Source organism: Acomys russatus, chromosome 13 (assembly GCF_903995435.1).
Source record: "Acomys russatus chromosome 13, mAcoRus1.1, whole genome shotgun sequence".
NCBI classification, from domain to species: Eukaryota; Metazoa; Chordata; class Mammalia; order Rodentia; family Muridae; genus Acomys; species Acomys russatus.
This window is the reverse complement of record NC_067149.1, coordinates 42,102,880-42,123,653: the sequence shown is the minus strand read 5'-3', so window position 1 is coordinate 42,123,653 and position 20,774 is coordinate 42,102,880. Positions and strand designations below refer to the sequence as shown.

The 20,774-nt window shown below is 46.7% G+C and overlaps 1 protein-coding gene across 1 annotated transcript in view; it reads right to left on the bottom strand.

The window, feature by feature from the left end:
* The window catches only part of Atg7 (autophagy related 7), a 220,649-nt gene extending 200,206 nt beyond the window's left edge, over positions 1-20,443 (bottom strand). The window contains exon 1 of the mRNA XM_051155105.1: positions 20,403-20,443. The gene's annotated coding sequence lies outside the window, so the exon portion shown is untranslated. The remainder of the gene's footprint in view (positions 1-20,402) is intronic.
* Positions 20,444-20,774: the final 331 nt, after the last annotated feature.

The window sequence follows — 20,774 nt, the reverse complement described above, 5'->3', positions numbered from 1 at the left end:
CTTGGGTCCCATGTATTCGTCCTATGTAGAGGACAAAGAACAGGTTGGTGGTCAGGAAGTGGCAAGTCTGACCAACAGCCAAGGTGATGGAGTTGGACACCTGGTGCTACCTTGGAGCTGCTGGCTATGGCTGCTCTTCCTGGCCCTAGGCCTTTGCTGTATAGGAAATCTTTCCCCTCTTTGCTAGGAAAACCCCTTCTCATCTCTTAGATATCTTTATATGGCTCTCATTAATACCCACATCTATTAGGAGGCAGGGGTTCCTTATCCTATGGAGACAGCTTCTATTACAGCATGGTATGCCTTTTTAAAATATGTGTGGGTAGCAGGGCATGCCACCGTGATCCCTGCACTTGGAGAGGCAGAGGCAGGTGGATCTCCGAGTTAGAGGCCAGCCTGGTCTACAGAGTGAGTTCAGAACAGCCAAGGCTACACAGAGAAACCCTGTCTTGAAACAAACAAACAAACAAAAATGTGTGGGCATGTGTGTGCAGGTGTTTGTACACGTGAACATGGACGGACATCCCAGTGGCCATCTTCAGGAACAACATCCACCTCATTGCCCTGGAGCTCATTGGCTAGAACGGCTGATCTGTGAGCCCTAGGGACCATCCTTCTGCCACCCAGAACTGCCATGACAAATGCCTGCCACTGTGCCAAGCATTTGTTTTTACAGTATTTTTTTAATTAGGGGAGATGGGTGTGCAAGTGTGCCATACCATACACAAGGAGGTCAGAGGACAATTTGTAGGAATTGGTTCTTTCCTTCAACTTTGTAGGTTCTGGAATTGAACCAAGGTTCTTGGGCTTGGTAGTAAGCACTTTCACACTGCTGAGCCACCTTTCTTGCCCACGCCCAGTATTTTCACATGGGCTCTGGGTTCTCATGACCTTTGCTGACCAAGTTATCTCCCAGCTCCCTTTAGAAAAACTCATAATGGCCAGTGGAATGTGGCAGCAGAACCATCACTGGTAACAGTGTTTTAAATAGCCTGCAACACATGGCTGATGGCCATGTTGACTTTGGAATCAAGAGGGTGGAGCCATAGCATCACCACCATCCTGACTAAGGGCAGCCATATGATTGGTAGCCATCTTTGCTGTGGGAGATGCCATCTTAACTAAGCTACCAAATAGCATTCAGTACCTTGTTGACTGCCAAATATAACTTCTGTCTTTTAAGCTTTGGCTGTATGGATACACTGGGACCTACAGAAAACTACAATAGTCTGTAATGATGCATATGATAAGATCAACAGAGTTGCCAGTGTCTTTATGAATTGTATCTGTGATTGAGTTTTGCTTTCATAATAGTATGATCAAATCCTTTAATGTGTTCATATATTTAAAGTCATGCTAAGTGCTCCTACTTTATGTTTACAGCTTAGAGCAGATAACTAAAAACACACAAGGATTGCTGAACTCAGAATGCTTGATAGGTGTCAGAGTCCTGTTGAATATGACACTTAAATATTTAATGAAAAAGCGTACTATGACAGAGACCCCAGCTTCTAGCAGTAACCTCAAGGCCTCCAAGAAAATACGAGCACAAGAGCAGATGACTCTACCTGAATTAAACTTCATTAACCACTGGGAAAGACTGCCCCATGCCTTGCCGGCTGCTACGGCCTGGCCTGAACAGTGGACCAACAGGATATCCAGAGAGTTGACTGCCCCATTTTGCCTAGACACAATTAAGTCAGTCATTTTCCAAAGCTCCTGCTCCACAAAAGGACTCCCAGATTTGCAGAGCCTGGCTGGGATGTTGGGTCTCAGACCATACCAAAGTGGACCTGGCCTCGCAGGTTCTCCCAGCATCCCTTGGTCCCTACCTGCTGCAGGGCATAGCTGGCATACCTGACCCTGTGACCCTGAACTTTCCAATTCAGGGACAGGGGCTTCCCTTCACTATATAATGCAGACATTTTGGTTCCTCCTTTCTCTCCTCTCACTCTCCTCTCTCTTTCTGTATCTTTCCTCCTCTTCTCCCTCTCTTCTTTCTCTGTACGTGCCTCCTGCCCCCAACCCCTCCCCATGCATGGCAGCCAGAGCTGCTTCCAATAAACCTGCATTACATACTATAACTTCATCTTGCAATTAGCTCATTCCACCATCTCTATCAGTTTCTAGTGAAAGAAGACAGGCTTTGATGAGGGCTTGACATGCAACAGACAAGAATCTCAGCAGCCACAACACAGTCAAGATAAAAGGGAAATGGCGGGGATGGTTGGGCAACACAAACCTCCAGGGCTTCCCATGCCACTGAGATCTGGTGCTAGTTGTAAACTTTTATCAATGGAGCCGTACCCAGTGACTTACATGTGGGAGCTCAGATGTCACACGAAAGTTTATGACCAAACCGAACAAAAGGAAGAAGCTGGGGAGGGGGGGTGGGGCAGAAGGGGGAAGGGAAGGGTAAGAAGCAGGAAGTGGGTGGGAAGAGGGATCAGGAAGAAGGAGCAGTAGGTGGAGGACAAGAGGTGAGGGGTCAGGAGTCAAGAGGAAAGAGGCAGGAAGCAGGGGTGGTGGTCAGGGTAAGAGGTGAGGGCCTGGGCAGGAGGAGAGCTGTGGGCAGGAAGCAGAAAGATAGGGAGGAAGTAGAGGGTGGGGGTAGGTGGCAGGGGTGGTGAGCAGAAAGCAGAGAGCAGGAGGCTGGGAAATAGAAGGCAGGAAGAAAGCAGGAGGCAGCGGTCAGGAGGTAGGCTACCAACAGAGTCCCTGTATGGTCTCTCAGTCTAACTTGGTGCTGTGTGTCTGGAACAGCAATACAGAAATAAGGAAAATAAGAGCAGCTTTCTCCAAGCAGAATGGCCACACAGACAGCCTTGATGATGCTTTGAGTCATGGACTGGATAGGCTTTGTCTGTGTCAGAAGTTACCCAGAGCTGTCATCAACAGCACCCCAGCTGACTACACCAGCGCTCCCTGAGTTCCCACTGATATGAGGAGAAAACAAAGATTTTGGCAACTGTGTCAGATACAAGGAGAAGTCTGTGTATTTTTTTTCTTTCTTTCTTTCTTTTTCCATTTTATTATTTTATTCATATTACATATCGATTGTTACCCTTCCCCTGTTTCCTCCCATTCTTCCCTCCCTTCCACTTCCCCCCTTCTCCTCTCCCCTATGTCTGTGATTGAGGGAGACCTCCTCCCCCTATATATGCTCTTAGAATATCGAGTCTCTTCCTGGTAACTTGCTATCCTTCCTCTGAGTGCCACCAGGTCTCCCCATCCAGGGGACGTGGTCAGAAAAGGGGCACCAGAGTTCGTGTGAGAGTCAGATCTCACTCTCCACTCAACGGTGGAGAATATCATGATTGTCGACTAGGTCTTGGTAGGGGTTCGAAGTTTAATGCCTATATTCTCCTTGGCTGGTGCCTTAGTTTGAGGAGGACCCCAGGACCCAGATCTGCCTGTCATAAAGTTCTTCTTGTAGGTTTCCAGGACCCTGTGGGTCCTACTATTTCCTTATTCTTCCATGTTACTCTCGCCTAGTCTCAATAGGATGTCCTCTCTTCTGACCCACTTTCTTGGTAAGTAAAGTTTTTCATGGTACGTATCCCTTGGACTAGTGTTTTGATATAAGTGAGTATATACCATTTGTCTCTTTTTGCTTCTGGGTGAATTCACTCATTATAATAATTTCTAGATCAATCCATTTGTCCACAAATTTCAGGAATTCCTTGTTTTTAATAGGTGAGTAGTATTCCATCGTGTAAATGTACCACAGTTTCTTAGTCCATTCTTCTACTGAGGGACACTTAGGCTGTTTCCATGTTCTGGCTATTATGTATAAAGAAGCTATGAACATAGTTGAGCATATGTCCCTGTTGTGTGATAGGGCATTTTCTGTGTATATTCCAAGGAGTGAGATAGCTGGGTCTTGAGGAAGCCCTATTCCCATTTTTCTGAGAAAGCACCAGATAGCTTTCCAAAGTGGTTGTACTAGTTTGCATTCCCACCAGCAATGAAGGAGTGTTCCTCTCTCTCCACATCCTCGCCAACACATGGTGTCATTTGAGTTTTTGATCTTAGCCATTCTGATAGGTGTAAGATGGAATCTCAGTGTCGTTTTGATTTGCATTTCTCTGATGACTAACGAGGACAAGTCTGTGTATTTTTTAAAAGATGAAGATAACCTGCCATGGCTGTTCTTGGTTGTCAGTTTGACTACATCTGGGATTCGTTGAAACCTAAGTGGCTGGGTACACCTGTGAGGGACTTTTCTTAATTAAATCAATTGAAGTAGGAAGGTCCACCTTTAATCTGGGTCACACCTTCCGCTGGCAGCCTATATAAAGGACATGGAAGAAGGAAGCTTGCTCTCTGCCTGCTTTCCCTCACTCTCACTGGCCATGCTGTTCCTTCACTGGCATTGGAGCATGTTTCCTAAGGATTCCAGAGTGTGCCAAGGAAGGATATACCAGCTGAACCACATCCAGCCCCGTGGACTGAACAACTACTGAATTCTTAAGACTTTCTGTTGGTAGACTGTAAAGCAATTTTAATTCAGAACATGGCTGCTTTAGTAATAGATCACATCCAAAGGCCTAGGTCTGTGTGATCTGGCTGGAAGACAATTAAGCCTTCAATCCAGGAGACAGAAGGAGGAAGATCTGAGTTCAAGGCCAGCCTGTTATAGAGCAAGTATCAGGTAAAGAGAAGCTTAGGTCCACGCATAGTGGGACGTGCCTTTAATCCCAAACGATGAAGGTAAAGTTAGGTTGTAGAAGGAAGCACCCATGTTTGAAAGTGACATCTAATTGAGTGGCAGAAAAAGAAAGTGACATATCAGAGAGGATTTGACAGAATAGGATAAGCCCAACTCTCAGGAGAGGAAAGGAAAACTTCTTAAGGAACAATGGAGAGAGAGAGAGAGAGAGAGAGAGAGAGAGAGAGAGAGAGAGAGAGAGGTCCTCATGTTGTAGTGACCCCCAACTATAAAATTATTATTTTTGTTGTTACTTCATAACTGTAATTTTGCTACCGGTATGAATTGTAATGTAAATACTTTTGGAGACAGAGGTTTGCCAAAGAGGTCAAGAGCCACAGGTTGAGGATCACTGTTCTAGAGCTATTCCCCGCCCCATATACTATTTAAAGGATGTTGTAAAAATCTAAAACAAACAAGCAAACAAAAACAAATTTTAAAGACTGAAAATTACTTGTTTTTAGTTTTTATTTATACACATGTGAGTCTGGGTATTTGTCAAGAGTGTACAGGTATCCAGGGAGGCCAGAAGAAGGCATCCCTGGAACTGGAGTTATAGACAGTTGTGAGCCACCACGTGGTTCTTGGGCACCAACCCCGGGTCCTCCGCAAGAGCAGCGAGAGCTTGTAACCCCTGAACCATCTCTGCAGTCCTAAAAACGGAATCTTTTACCTGCCATGTTTTAATTTTTTAATGTTAGGAGACTAAATCTAACCAAGACTTTTTTAACATTAAAAAAAGAAGACGAAGGGAAGGTGCTTGACAAATGCTCACATGAAATACACACTCTGGTCTTCACTCAAGGCTAGTGTGCGATGGATGACACACAGTAAGACAAATGTCATCAGAACCCCAAAATGACTAATGCTGCCTGTGCTGTCCAGACAGGAAATGGGATGCCATGCCTCCCACTAGTAGAAGCATCAAAGCATTGCTTTGATGGTCATTTGTCAAGTGATGCTGTGCCTACCAGCGGCTGGCAAGCTTTTCCTGAAAGCGGCTAGAAAGAAAGTATTTTAGAAACTGCAAGCCACAAATAGTTTCTGTCATATATTAGTCTCCCTTTTTATAACTCTTTTAAAAATGTCAACCCTGTCTCAGAAATGAAAGAAGAGGAAGGAGGAGGAGAAGGAGGAGGAAGAGAATAAAAGAAAAAACTCAAGACCAGGGCTAGAGAGATGGCTCAGTGCTGTTAAGAACACTGACTGCTCTTCTGGAGGACCCGGGTTCAATTCCAAGCACCCACATGGCAGCTTACAACAGTTCCAGGAAATTCTACCCCCTCACAGACATTCATGCAGGCTGGGGAAAGGATTCAGTGAGTAGGAACACTTGCTGAGTTGTATCCCCAGATTCTACTAAAAACCAGAGGGGGTCACATGCAAATCTAACCCCAGGACTGGGTGGCAGACAGGTGGACACTAGAAGCTGACTGGCAGGCCAGTCATCAAAGCTGGTGAACTCCAGGTCCAATGGAGACCCCCTTCTCAAGGAGATAAGGTAGAGTGACAGAGCAGGATACCAAAACAATGTCCTTCTCTGGCCAAAAAAACCCAACAACAACAACAACAACAAAAACCCATATTATTATGTTGATGATGATGATGCTTTTATGCTTTAGAGACTGAAATTCTGTCAGAATATTTTACAGGGCATCATAAATTATTGAGGGCTACTGAAGGCCAAGCAGTGTCCAAAGAAGAAATCAGATGTCACAATTGGTTGGCCTAGGATGTGACCTTGTAATATAGTACTTACTACATCGGGGAACACGGCAGGGTCCTGTACATAGCCAAGGCTGCCTGTGAACTCTCTATGAAGATCAAGCTGTCCCTTCAACTCACAACCCCTGCCTAAATCTTCTGAATGCCGGGAGTATAGGCATGTGCCACCGTGTCCAGCTCCCTGTAAACATGTTTTTATGATCAGGTAAATACAGTGCACGCAGAACACTCACCCAGCTCTCAACATTAGATGAAGCGCATTTAAAACTTATTTTGACTTGGTAACACCTTAAGACTGACTCAGCAGGACTCCAGATCCTCAGAAGCACAGTACCACACCTCATCGCCACACTTCCACATCCTGGGGAGTTCCTTCACACTTTGTCTTGGTTCCTGCCACAGCTTTTCAACTCCTCCACTCTCAGCTGTGACCCTGCCTCCCTACATCTCTGACTTGATGCTCTTCTTGAGGCAAAAGGCAAGCGGCCTATTACTCCCTAATAGTGCACTGAAGCTCTCCCTGTCAGAGGACTGCTCATTCTTCTCCCCACACCCACCTATTGAGGCAAGCAAGCACAGGAGATTCCTCTTGGTATAAGCTATACGGACCCTCCATGTCTAAGAATGCACTGGAAGCCTGAGACACTTACCTGCCTGTACTAGGCACACATACACATGCCTCTCTGAACAATGCAGCTGGCAACATGTTAGCAAGCTAGGACCCCCAACTGCATTAGCCTACACATTCTCACTCCTCTTCTCCCAACAATTGAATGGGTTTCTCCTTCCTTTGACAATGGTCAAATTCAGACAGATTCCAGTTAATCCGGCTCTCTTTGTGCCCAGGTACAAAAAATGCAAAACTGCATCCTCGAAGGAATTTTAGGGACAATCCTCTATCCACCATCTTACACGTGTGCAGAAGTGGAAGCGCATATAACTAAAATCAGATTCAGGGAAGTGACATGTATAGCAGAAAAAGCATAGCCTGACCTAATCCATCAATACAGAGAACTACCCAAAATCCAAAGGCCTTAGCAATAGCCCCTCCTTCTTTAGACCCCATAAAGAGACCCCAGGCAGTAATCTAGGGCCCTTGAGTATCTTCACTCCTGTGGCTCACTGCTTGCTGCTCTCTTGCAGTGTATTCTGGCCTGTTCTACCACTTTGATTTGAATGATTCTTCACTACCTTACAATCTGTATGGGCCAAGAGGCCAAGAACCTGAAAACACTGAGCCCATAGTGTCACAGGTGACACTATATGACTATGTAGCATTCTGAAGCCAGCTCAGGGCTTTTCTGTGCTTGAAGACCTTCCCAGAATTCCTCACACTGCCCTCCTCAGCTCCTGTCTCATGGGCAACTGGCCAATGCTGCGGTCTCTTAGCCACCTCTGCATCTGCTGCCATGTTCACCTCTTTGCTTACCCATCTGCTTCCATCCACTCAATTGTAAAGTCTCTAAGTACAGATCATGGTTCATGCTACCCCCTCCCCTTATTGCTAGTCCCTTGTAGAATGGCTCAGTGTGACAAGACATTTTGGTCCAGTGAGAGGAGGGAAAAGAGGAGGAAGGAGAAGAGGACGGATGCATGTGGAGAGGACCAGGAAACAGCAAGAGAAATGAGCTGGACCTAGGATGTGGGTAAAAATAAAGTATAAAGTGGGAAATCTGGGGGGCTGGAGAGATGGCTCAGTGGTTAAGAGCACTGCCTGCTCTTCCAAGGGACCCAGGTTCAATTCCCAGCACCTACATGGCAGCTCACAACTGTCTGTAACTCCAAGATCTGACACCCTCACACCAACACACATAAGTTAAAAAATTAAATAAATAAAAAATATTTTTTAAAAAAAGTGGGAAATCTGAATGGGAGGAAACTACACTAGCTTGGAGGTTTCTTATTACTCAGCACTGTGCTCTAGGCTAACTAAGCAGATCCTAGTCTCTCTGTGTGGTTGTTTGGGTATAAAGCTGGTCACAAATTTATTAAAATTATGAATCAATATTAAATATTATAATCATTCAATACTGTCCAAGGTATCACAGTGTCAGAAGCCCAACTGAGGTGCTGCTGGAGACTGAGGAACTAAGAAGACACAAGTTGGCAGGGTGGAAACCAGGGTTCAGCCTCACTAAGAAATATTCCTGGATAAAACCAGAACGGAAAGCTGAGTGTGCTAAAATGCTAGTTCTGCTTGGGAGACTGAGAAGAAGGACTGCCATGAGTCTGAGGCCAGCTTGAGCTCCACAGTGACTTCAGGGCTACACAATGAGAGCATGTCTCAGAAAACAAGACACACACACACACACAGAGAGAGAGAGAGAGAGAGAGAGAGAGAGAGAGAGAGAGAGAGAGACCCTTCCCTGAATGGAGTTGTTTCTTCTTCTTCTTCTTCTTCTTCTTCTTCTTCTTCTTCTTCTTCTTCTTCTTCTTCTTCTTCTTCTTCCTCTTCCTCCTCCTCCTCCTCCTCCTCCTCTTCCTCCTCCTCTTCCTCCTCTTTCTCCTCCTCCTCGTCTTCTTGTTTTTTCAAGACAGGGTTTTTCTGTGTAGCCTTGGCTGTCCTGGACTCATTTTATAGACAAGGCTGGCCTTAAACTCACAAAGATCTGCCCTCCTCTGCCTCCCGAGTGCTGGAATTACAGGAAAACTTCCTTCTAACACGGAAGGACCTGCTTTAAATAAGAAATTTCTTCCACGATGGCATTTTGTTACTAAACATGCTAAAGAATGAGGTATTGGACTTTAATGTTCAGGAAATAAATAGATGTGTTTCCTAGGGTGTGGTGAGACTGCTCAGCAGTTGTCTCTCAACATGGGTCTAATTGGATTGGACACAGCAAAATGCAGGCAGGTGTAGGATTGTTAGAAACAAAGGAGAAAGTCAGCAGCCAGAGAACAAAAGCTCTCCATGGGAAATGGGCCTGAGAGGGAAGCAGATAAACACAGCACCCTGCCCATCCCCCACATGGCATCACAATCATTTTTCTGTGTGTTTTAGGCTTTTTGCTTGCTTGCTTTGAGAGAGCTGGGAAGTTTTTAACGGTTCAGAGAGAATATGCCAGAAGGACAGTTAGCCAGATGCACTGTAAAAAAAAAAAAAAAAAAAAATCTGGCCCAAAGCCCCTAGGAACCAAGCTCTGGTCCACTTGCTACTAGCTGAGGAACCTCGATGTCCCCATCTGTAATGTGTGGACAGTTGTCACAACACAGGATGCCAGGATGCCCCAGAGGATGAAGAGGGATGGGAACGTTTGCTCCAGGGCCTGGCATCCAAGGGGGAGAGGCATGGCTGCAATCCATGTTCCAGGCCCCCTTTGTGCTAGTCAACAGCATTCCACAAACATGGCTGCCTAATATGTGCCTGCCTGGGGTCTCCCCTTTCAAAGGAGCCCAAGAGCCACAGCACAAGCTATTTGGGAATAGGGCAGTCAGCTCCTGCTGAGAACCCTCACAGAGAAGGCAGGAAGGAGTGCCTAGGACCCAGAGCTCCAGCAGGGAGATAGGAAGTAGAGACAGGAGAATTCCCAGATGCTCCACCACCAGCTAGCTTGGTGCACATAGGGGAAAACCAACAAAGAACCCTGTCTCTAACAACGTGGAAGGCGAGGGCTGACATTTGAGGTTGCCACCTGACCTCCACACCTGTACCCTTATTCACACACAAAGTGCATACAAATCTCTTCTAAAGTTTCAGAGCTGCCACAAACTGTGATCTACAGTGGTGTACTGCCTGCAAGACATGCTAGGGCAATGGTGGCACAAAGTTTGTGGAAGTAACCAATGTTACCATTCTGCTTCAGTCCACCTACCCGTGATGTCACTGCTTACCTGCTTACCTGCCACAGAGGTGTGGCCCTGCCCAGGGTCGTATAAAAGAACAGACCCTCCACATGGCGCTCTCTCTCTCTCTCTCTCTTTCTCTCTACACTCTTCTTCTTACTCTCACTCTTCTCTCTCCCTCTCCCTCTCTGGGGTACCCTTCCCCCCTTTCCTTCTCCCCCCCCCCCCCCCGCATGCTCACTTAATAAACTCCTCTACAACATAATATCTGCTGCCTGGTACCTTACTATCTTATACCTTATTACCTTATATCCTACTGCCTTAATCTTTCATTATAACAACCAACCAATAATTACTTGACTTAAGGCCGTCTCCATGAGATGGAACCCGTACCTGACACTGTGTGGGTGACCAGGAACCAGAGACTAGATAGCCCAGGGACCTAGGGTAAAACCAAATAATCCTGGTCTAAAAAAGGAAAAACAAGCAAACAAAAAGGACCTGAAGCCTGCAGATAAGAACACAGTGTAGAGCCGGGTGTGGTGGCGCACGCCTTTAATCCCAGCACTCGGGAGGCAGAGGCAGGCAGATCGCTGTGAGTTCGAGGCCAGCCTGGTCTACAAAGTGAGTCCAGGATGGCCAAGGCTACACAGAGAAACCCTGTCTCGAAAAACCAAAAAAAAAAAAAAAAAAAAAAAAAAAAAAAGAACACAGTGTAGTCTGGCACACTGTAGGATGGATGAGAGGGAGGGCACAGTTTCACAAGCTAAAGACTAGAGTTCGAGTCCACCCCTGCCCCGCCCACCTGTCTTTCAACTTCCGAGACTCTTCTGCATCTGCACACGAGATGCTGCTGACTGTGAGGATTGTGAGGATCCAATCAGAAAATGCATAGTCACTGTGTAAGAGGCATACAAGCGGATAGCAAAGGAGCTGGGGACTTAATGTGGTCATGGAGCCCTAGCTTAGCAAGCACAGGGCCCTGGGTTCAGTCCCCAACATAACAACGATGAACTAACACCATCAAAACATGTACGGGTTTCCTATCCTTCAGCAAACATCTACCTGATCTCCTACCCAACCCACCCTGCATGCAGCATTTCAGGGTTTGGTAGTAGATGGCAATAGGCCCACTGTCAGAGCTAACTGTGTTAGGCAATGCATGCTGGGAACAGCAGCACAACTTGGAAGTGAAGCAAGCACAGTACACAGAGTGTGGCAAAGGTCTGCACAGGTGTGGCAGGAGGAAAGAGGAGGATGTCTAAATTGCAATGACTAGGCTAGATTGTTTCCCATAGACACTCATCAGCCAAGGCTTTAAAAGCCAGAAGAGGACTCTCAACAGGGGCCTAGGGCAGGCTGAGTGGAATACTCTTTTCTTTTGAGCCTTACACTACAAAATGTTGAATTTGGCTGGTTCCCTATCAATTAAAAGGAAAAAAGAAAAGTGATATCCTGCGGTTACTGTTACAAAGCAAAGCAAAATAAAATAGCCCAACATATTCCTGCAGGTGGCAGCAGCAATGCCAATGAGTACTGGATCAGGAAGCCACATTGGGACTGAGGGGGGTGGCTCAGTGGCTAACAGAACTTAGTGAGCAAGCGTGAGGATCTGAGTTCAAATCCCCACCTCCTATGTCAAAAACAAAGCATCCTGTAACCTGAATAGTGTGGAGGCACTGGAGCTTGTTGGCCACCAACCTAGCTCCAAGTTCAGTGAGAGATCCTGTTGCCTCCATACTTGCACCTGCATACATGTGTGTGCTGGTATAAAACACACACACACACACACACACATACACACATACACTACAGTAGGCCAAAGGGAGAAGGGTTGATGGCAGACTACAGCACAAATCTGCAATCCCAGCCCTGGGGACAGTGAGGCAAGAGGATCATGAGTTTGAGGCCAGCCTATACTAGAATAAGACCCTATTTCAAAATTAAAAAAGAAAAAAGAGAGCTGTTTCACTTCCACAGCAATTCCAGAATCCTCCAATGGCTTCTGCACAGCATGGAACATTCTTGTCCTACACACTCACCCAGTTATTTCTTTGTCCTGTGTACGTCTCAGCCCTGCCATCTTTTATACAGTAGGCCTTCACCTGGAGTAAAATCTTCGACACTGCACCTTCCAAAACCACTCTGTGCCTCATCTTCACCACACAGTCAATAATTTATTAATATTATTAAGAAGGCCTACTCCTGCCGGGCGTGGTGGCGCATGCCTTTAATCCCAGCACTCGGGAGGCAGAGGCAGGCGGATCGCTGTGAGTTCCAGGCCAGCCTGGTCTACAAAGTGAGTCCAGGATGGCCAAGGCTACACAGAGAAACCCTGTCTCGAAAAAAAAAAAAAAGAAAGAAAAAAAGAAAGCCTACGCCATTTTGAATCAGGCCACCATGTTAAGCCTTAGCTGTCAGTTTCCCAGAAAGGCTCATTAGACTTCTTGAAAAAGCCTCCAAAAAGGGCAACCAATCAGCAACTGCCCAGACATCTGGCCTGGGAATAAACTAGATATGAGGTGACCATTCCCTCCCCAAGATCAGAACCAATCAGGAGCAAACAAGTACCCCTTAGAATGAACCCAACAAATCCTAACAAAGATCGGATGATCATGGCTGGAAATCCCCTAACTGGCTTTAAAAGGAGCCTGCGAGCGCCTCTTGGGGTCACCATTTTGTATGAGTGGTTGACCCCTGCATGCTGGCTGTTTCTGCAGAATAAACACTTTTTGTTTTTGCAAAGTTTGAGGTCTTACTTCAGCAATTCTTGGACCCTTAAATTTTTGGGGGAACAGAGTCTCCCTATGCAGCCTCCCGCCTTGGCCTTGTGAGCACTGGAGTTCTCAGGGAAGGCCAGCATAGCTCCATGCTCATTATGCTATACACTGTGAACGTCCGTCTTTGCTGGAAGGAAAGTTCAAACAGAACCATGCTGGTTTCCATGTTCCCACCACTGCTTTCCCAGCATCTGCCTCAGTCCCCAGCCGCTCACATGTACCTAACAAGGATTTGCTGATGACAAGGTCTAGGAATGGATGCACAGAAGGGCATTTCCAGGCAAACAGGAATGAGCCTGGGCAGCAAGAAGGAGACATGTGAGGACAGAGCACCTGAAAACCTACTAGTCACCAGAGTAGGCAAAGCTATACCTGAAGGGCCTGATAGGAAAAGGATTTCCATTCCAGCAGAGCTCAGCACTCCAGGAAGGGATTGCGCAGCAACAAGGGTAGAAGCTAAGGCCGGCCAAGCAGCAAGAGGCAGGGCGGGGATTTAGGCAAGGCAAGGAGGCCTTAAAAAGGCAGCGAGGAGGACAGCAGATACAGTGATGTCAAGGAGTAACTCAGGAGGGAGATCTGATAGTTGCCGGGCCTAGAAGAGGAGATCCTGTAAGGGAAAAATACCCAAAAAGAAAGATTTTGAGATTCTGCCTCAAGGACTGAGGAAGAAGAGGATGGAAGAAGAGGATGCAGAAAGAACAGCAGGTTTAGAGGGACAGTAACAAGTTTCCGTTTGGGTCCTCAGAGACCCAGGGTGGCACTCAGGATCACAAGATACACAGAGCAGGGGTCACAGGTCTATTAGCTTAAGTTGTGGGTGAGGAGGCCAAAGAATTATGGACATAGCCTTGGAGAAAACTAGTATTCAGAGCTAAAGAAGGGAGAGAGGCTAGAGATGCAATTAAGAGGAAAATGGTCAGGCTGGGAAGCACAGGGCAACAGTAGCAATACACATATACCAGCAATGCACATCTATCCAGCAAATGGGAGATGAAGCAGGAAAGCTGGGGAGCTCTGGCAGGGTGCTGCCAGCTGCTTGGGGATGGCAGTGTGGTGAGTGCTGGCTGCAGGAAGCATGACAACCAGTGAGGGTGAGGGGGATGCAGAGTGCTCCACACTGCTCTCACCTGCACCATGGCTGGAAAGGTGTCCAATAGTTAACAGAGGATGTGCAGCAAAGAAAATGAACAGACAATGAAACTAGGTCCCAGGGAAAAAAGATGGGAGTGGCACTACTAGGAAGTATATCTTTGTTGGAGGAAGTGCATCACTAGGAGGCGGGCTTTGAGGTCTCAGAAGCTCAAGCCACTTCTAGGGGCTCACTGTCTCTTCCTGCTACCTGCAGATCCTGATGTAGAGTCCTCAGCTTCTTCTCCAGCACCAAGTCTATCCACATGCTGCCATGCTTCCTGCCATGACGATAATGGACTAAACCTCTGGAACTGCAAGTCAGCCCCAATAAAATGTTTTCCTTTATAAGAGTTGTTGTGTTCATGGCCTCTTTGCAGCAATAAAACCCTAACTAAGGCAGCATCTCACAGGCAGAGGAATCTGCCTCATAGTACATGAGTGTTCCCTGGCTCTCCTGAGCCTCCCCTCCTCCAGTCATTCCTCCCTCTCTCCCTTTCAAACAGAAACTCACTATGTAGCACAGCCTGGCCTCCAACTGTCTCAACCCTCCTGTCTCAGTCTCCCCAGTGGTGCTCTCACAAACAAGCATCAGTCACCAGGCCCCTGCCAACACACTGTCTTTCCCCCAAATTAGAATAAAATGCAAACTGACGGACGTGGCTGGAAAAGGCTGGATGATGAGCAACAGAGACAGGGCCTTGGCTGATGGGTCTAAGGTGGTGAGGCAGGAGGCAGGGAAGGCAGCTGTGAACTGTGGGGAAGACAGAAGAAATGGACAAGAGCTTCTCACAGCCATGTAGGTAGCATTTGCACCTTGCTGGAAACACAAGAGTACGGCTTTAGGAAGAACATGGTGTGTCCACCAGGTCACTGCAGGGCTTTAGGAAATGCCAGTTCAAAGTGCAGGGCCTGAGTAAAGAAGCAGGAGCACCCCAAATCCCGGGGCTGGATCAAGACACTGTGAACAGGACTTGTCCAGTCTGCCATGAACATGGAAATTCAAATTGTCTCTTATCTCACACAGGACTACACAGTTAGCATTCAGAGTCTGGGAGAGGGAGAGACCACCAGGAAAAAGAAGAGGAAGGCAACAGTGGACTTCACTTCCCTGGGGAAGGGTGGAAGAGTGAGGCCAACTGACTCTAAGCCTAACCTCAGAGAAGGCAGGCACACTCAGAGACCAGAAGCAAAGGACTCTGCTCTTGCTGCCACACAGCGCATGCTCTTCCAGCCCCCAACAGGAGTCCTGTCTTCTTCCTCTCCTGAATCAGGCCCGTAAGGCCTACCTCCTTTCTTAAAAATCCACTGCCAGTGACTTTAGCCACTGGCTAAAGTTGTTGTCCTCGTCACCTGGATCACTGCCACAGAACCTTAACTGACAGGTCCCCAGGCAGATCTGCCCTGGGTAGTCATGACAGTCATGGACTCAACAACTTGGAGATGACAGCACATGCTCTGCTTGTTTGTAATTCTTCAGTGCCTTGTTTCCCACTCCAGCACTGTTACAATAGAAGCCCATGGCCCAGCAGGTAAAGGTGGTTGCCTACAAGCCTGACCACCGTTGTTTGATTCCCCAGGGCTCATGTGGTGGATGGACAGTACTGACTCCTCTAAGTTGTCTCCTGACCACCATACATGTTGTACCCCGCCCTACAATGACATTTTAGAAGTCTCCATTACTAAGTGGGCAAAATTCGGCTCACTCACATCTTCTCCCATCTCATCCTTCTGTCACACTGGGGCTGGAGTGTGGTATATTTAGCTCTACCACTAAGCTACATTCTTGGGCCTAATCTTAAAACATACATAACTATCTAATAATTTCCTGTTTAGTAAATCGCTTAATTCTAATTTCACAACTAAAACTATCACACTGTTAGTTTAAAGCTGCTACTCAAACAGGTGGCCAGTCCCAAACTCTATGCATCTCAGTGAGCTTTTATATGGTTGGAGTGGCAGCTCTGAAGCTCTGGAGCTTCTATTAGGGTTTTACACGTTCACTATCAATTACACACACACATACACACACACACACAGAAGAAAGAACTATGACAGAAACTAGGAAAAAAAATAACGTTCTCCCTTAACTTGTTTTCTGAAGCAAGGTCTTGTTATGTGGCCTAGGTTGGTCTGGAATGTGCAATCCTCATGCCTCAGCCTTCTAAAGACAGGTATACACCAACAGGCCCAAGTGGGACATTTCAACATTTTGGAAATAACTTACTTTTCTGTAAATTCTATATTTTAATTTCTTAGGTAGGAAGAAGTTAGCATGCCACGGTATGCATGTGGGGATCAGAGGACAGCATGTTCTTGCCTTTCACTTTGTGGGTTCTGCAGGTCCAAGTCAGGTCATCAGACTTGGTAGCAAGCATCTTTCTCCACTGAGCCTTCTTGCTGACACAGTGCTTTTTTTTTTTTTTTATTAATTTACCCTTACCTGCTATAAAGATGGAACTCAGGGTCTGGTGCGTGAAGAGCAAGTTTTTTTTCTCTCTCTCTTTCCCTCCTTTTTTATAGAGGGCCCTGAAGCCCAGGAAGTAACTTATAGAAGTAGGGCAGAGGCATTGTGGCCTGCAGTCTTTGCCCTTGGCATGACACTGTCCACAGGGCCACACATGATATGGCCCTTGCTTCCCAGAAGCCTTTCAGTCTGCAACTTGCATGGCTTTGCTTCCCTTCAGGCCATCCTGTGTCACCCACAGTCCCTGGTTTTTATCACCTGCAAACCCTCTTCATCTGGAGTACCCTGTGCGTCGTTAGAGGTGTGGCCAACCTTTTGACACTACAACTGCATACTGTCACATATAAAGTCCATGCTGTTAAAATGTGTAATCTAAATCTAATTTTAAATAAATTTGTGATTTTTGTGTTGGGCTGCCTGCATTTATAGCTGTCTGGGCCACATGCAACTCCAAGATCATATGTCAGAGATGCCTGCTAGGCCCAGGATAAAGTGCCAATGTGGCTGTGGACCCCTCAGCCTTAACTGCCAGCGACCAAAGTCCCTCTCCCTCAGACCTCTGCAAGCGCTTCTTGACAGACTGTCACAAGTCAGCTCCGGAGGACAACGATACACATTCCTCATTTTTGTATTCCCAGATTAAGGGGCCATAGAAGGCACCAAGAAGATGCTGAAGAACTGTCCGTGCTCACTTTTTGTAATGAAACACTGGCTAAGGACAGAAAAGGACACACCACCGACCCCAGCAAGGGTTTCTCTGTGTGACACTGACTGCCCTGGAACTCTCTCTTTAAACCAGACTGGCCTTGAACTCAGGAATGCTGGGACTAAAGGCGTGTGCCACTGTATTGGGCTTCAGAAAACGAATCTTGATCCTGTGGTTGAGTAAAAAAGCCCTATCCTTAATTCTTTAAAGGGCTTCAGAAATCATGTCACATGAGGTCACACAGGAGTTGACCACAACAAAGACAGATGTTCCAGGCAAATGAGAGCAGAGCTCTATGCAAGACACAGCTGTAAGTAGTGTAAGAAAACTGGGGGACAAAGCTGGGGTGGAGACAGGTTTCATTATTTGGGTGTAGCTCAAATACCATCTCCTCAGATAATTCATTCTTGCTTACCAGCTTCCCAGACAGCACCCTCAAATACAAACGGAACAAAATGCCTCCTGGTGTCCATGTAGCTCTCCAGCCTGTTACCTGGGTTTCTGTAGAGCCACAGGACTTGAAACACTTTCCACTCCTTAGAAGTATTCTATTAACCTCATTCACTGTTTTTGGAGACAGGGCTTCATGTAGCCCAAGCTGGCCTTGACCAAGGTATGCAGCTGAAGATAACCTCTCTTTCTTTTCCACTTGCCTGTGCATATTGTCCATGTATGTATATTCATAGTTGCATTATGTGAGGGCACATGTACATGGGGTGCACATATGTGTACATCCATGTGGAGGCCCCAGGTTGAAGTTAGGAATCATCTCCCACCACATTCCACCTTGTTTCATTGAAGCAGTCTCACAATCAAATTCAGAGCTCATCAATATGCCTAGTCTAGCTAACTCTCTTGCTCTGCAGAGCCAGCCTCCACCTTCCAAGGCTGGAATTACAGGCAGGCCATCAAGCCTGCCTGTCATTTATGAGGATTTGGGGAGCGGGGGGACCTGGACTCTGATTCTCATGTCTGCATGGCATCAGTTAGCCAGTGAGACATCTCCCTATCCCCAACTATGAACTTTGTTCTTTTAGACAAAGCCCCACTATGTAGACCAGGATAGTCTCAAGCTCAGAGATCCATCTGCCTCTAGGGCTGGGATTAAAGGATTGAACTACCACACCTGTCAAAAACCTTGAACTCTTGTTGGTTTTTTAAGGCAGGGTTTCTCTGACTAGCCCTGGCTGTCCCTGTAGTTCACTATGTAGACCAGCCTGGCCTTGAAAACACTCTCTCCCTCTCTCCCTCCCCCACCCCCCTCTCAGCAAACAGGCCTTCGACTCAGAGATCCACCTGTCTCTGCCTCCCAGGGTTCAGATTAAAGGTATGCGCCACCACAACTATCACCTTGAACTTCTGCTCCTTCTCTGCCTTCTCTACCTCAGCCTCCCAAGCGCTGAGATTAAGGCAGGCACTACCACCTCATTTAAAGTGGGCCATTTATTGGCAATCAGCACCATCATCACCACCAAGTGGGGCTAGGGGATCCATTTCATCTTTAGAGCTTACAAGTAAAGCCTGGTACATAATGGGCATTCAAAAACGACTTTTATTTGGTATATCGACGCATATATTAAGCATATATACCAGACACTGTTCTGTTTGCTGAGATTACTAATAATGCAAAAACTCTGCATCACAATAGAGCTCATTATGGGTAAAGAACTAAATGCATTTAGCTACAATGGAAAGGGAAGGCAACCTAGCAGTGTTCAAAGACATGTGGGGCAACTAAGAGCAAGTGTGACTCCGACAGGGATATGAGCTGTGACTGCTAGCCACAGCCCTCAGCCCCTCCCATGACCTTTTTGAGTAATAACTGGCTGGAGGCAAGCTGGAAGCAACAGAAAGTCATGAGCTGTCACAAATGGAGGCCAGTGGCTGAGGTATCCTAAGACCAAAACAAAACAAAAACAGCAAAAATACAACAAACAAAAAACACAAAGTAAACAGTCTATGGGAAAGGAAAAGCCTGAGACAGAATTTCTCAAGTCTACGCCACAGACCTGTTTATTCAATTAGATGAGGGGGGGGGGGGGAAGCTCAAAAATCAAAACAAAACAAACCCCACCAAATAAGCACATTTGGGAGGGAAAATGCATTTGTGATTAAGCTGGGTGGTGGTGGTGCACACCTTTAATACCAGCACTCGGGAGGCAGAGGCTGGAGGATTGCTGTGAATCCAAGGCCAGCCTGGTCTACAAAGAGAGTCCAGGACAGGCAAGACTACACAGAGAACACCTGTCTTGAAAAACCAAAAAAAACCAAAAAACCAAAAAACAAACAAAAAAAAAGAACACGGTGATTGGGATGGGTGTGAAGTTGAATTGATAAGAGTATTGCCCAGCATTGCAAAAAGCCCTAGGTTCAATACTCCAGCAGCACAAAAACCAGGCATAGATACCTTTAATCCCAGAGCCCAGGGAGGTGGAAACAGAAGTATAAAAATTCAAAAGCCAGCTTCTGCTACACTGAATGTTCAAAGCCAGCATGGGCTACATGGCATTCAGTCTTTATTTAAAAAAATTAATTTGTACTGGAAAGCTGACTCAACTCAGCGGTTATGAGTTGTGTACTATCTTGCAGGACCTGGATCGGGTTTCCAGTATAATCCAGGCTGGTTCTAAATAGCAATTCTCTTGACTCAGCCTCCCTGCGGCTCGGTTCACCTCTTTACGCGACCCTGCCGGGCTCAGAAACTTTCTGACGAGTGCTTTTGCCTCACCGGGATGATTCCTATAAAGTATTAATTAATAACCTCTGAGTCTTTTCAAGGGATGCAGAGCCTCTCTTAGAAAAGCATTAAAAGAAGAACTGTGTCCTCTTCATGAGACAGGTCACAAGATTAAAGCCTTACACAGACCAGAGGCACTGGCTCACTCGTCAGACCGTCCACACACACCGCAAAGGCAGCACTTGACAGAATAAGCGACCAGAGGTGCCTCCGAACACCGGGAACAGAACACTCCCTTGCCAGGGTACGAGGGGACCGTGTATAGACAGATGAAGAATATTCCAGGCCAGCCCAAGACTAGCTTCAGTTATCCTAAGTAAAGCTCGCCAGACCCCGCACCTGCTCCACAACCACGACTTACTTACCGCCGCTCAACTTCCGGCAACCAAAGCCCCAGCCGCGCCGCGCGGTCCAATGACGTCATAGCCCAGCCCACACAAACGCGGAAGCCCGGTGCGCATGCGTGCATGAATAGCCAAAAAAAGAGTCCCTAGCACCGTGGGAGCGGGGGCGTAACGCCTGAAGGCTACACAACCTGTAGGCCTTGAGCTTTTAAGGAAGATTACACTTTCCTGCTAGTGATTCTAGAGGACGACGAAATGACTGTCATTATTATCAAATTTCTAGGAGACTTATATAGTGCAGGTGTTCTTTGCATTTTAATTTGATTTTTAAAAAGATCAAGCTACAAAGCCATGGCTGTCCTGTAGCTGTACACATACATCAGTATAGTATCC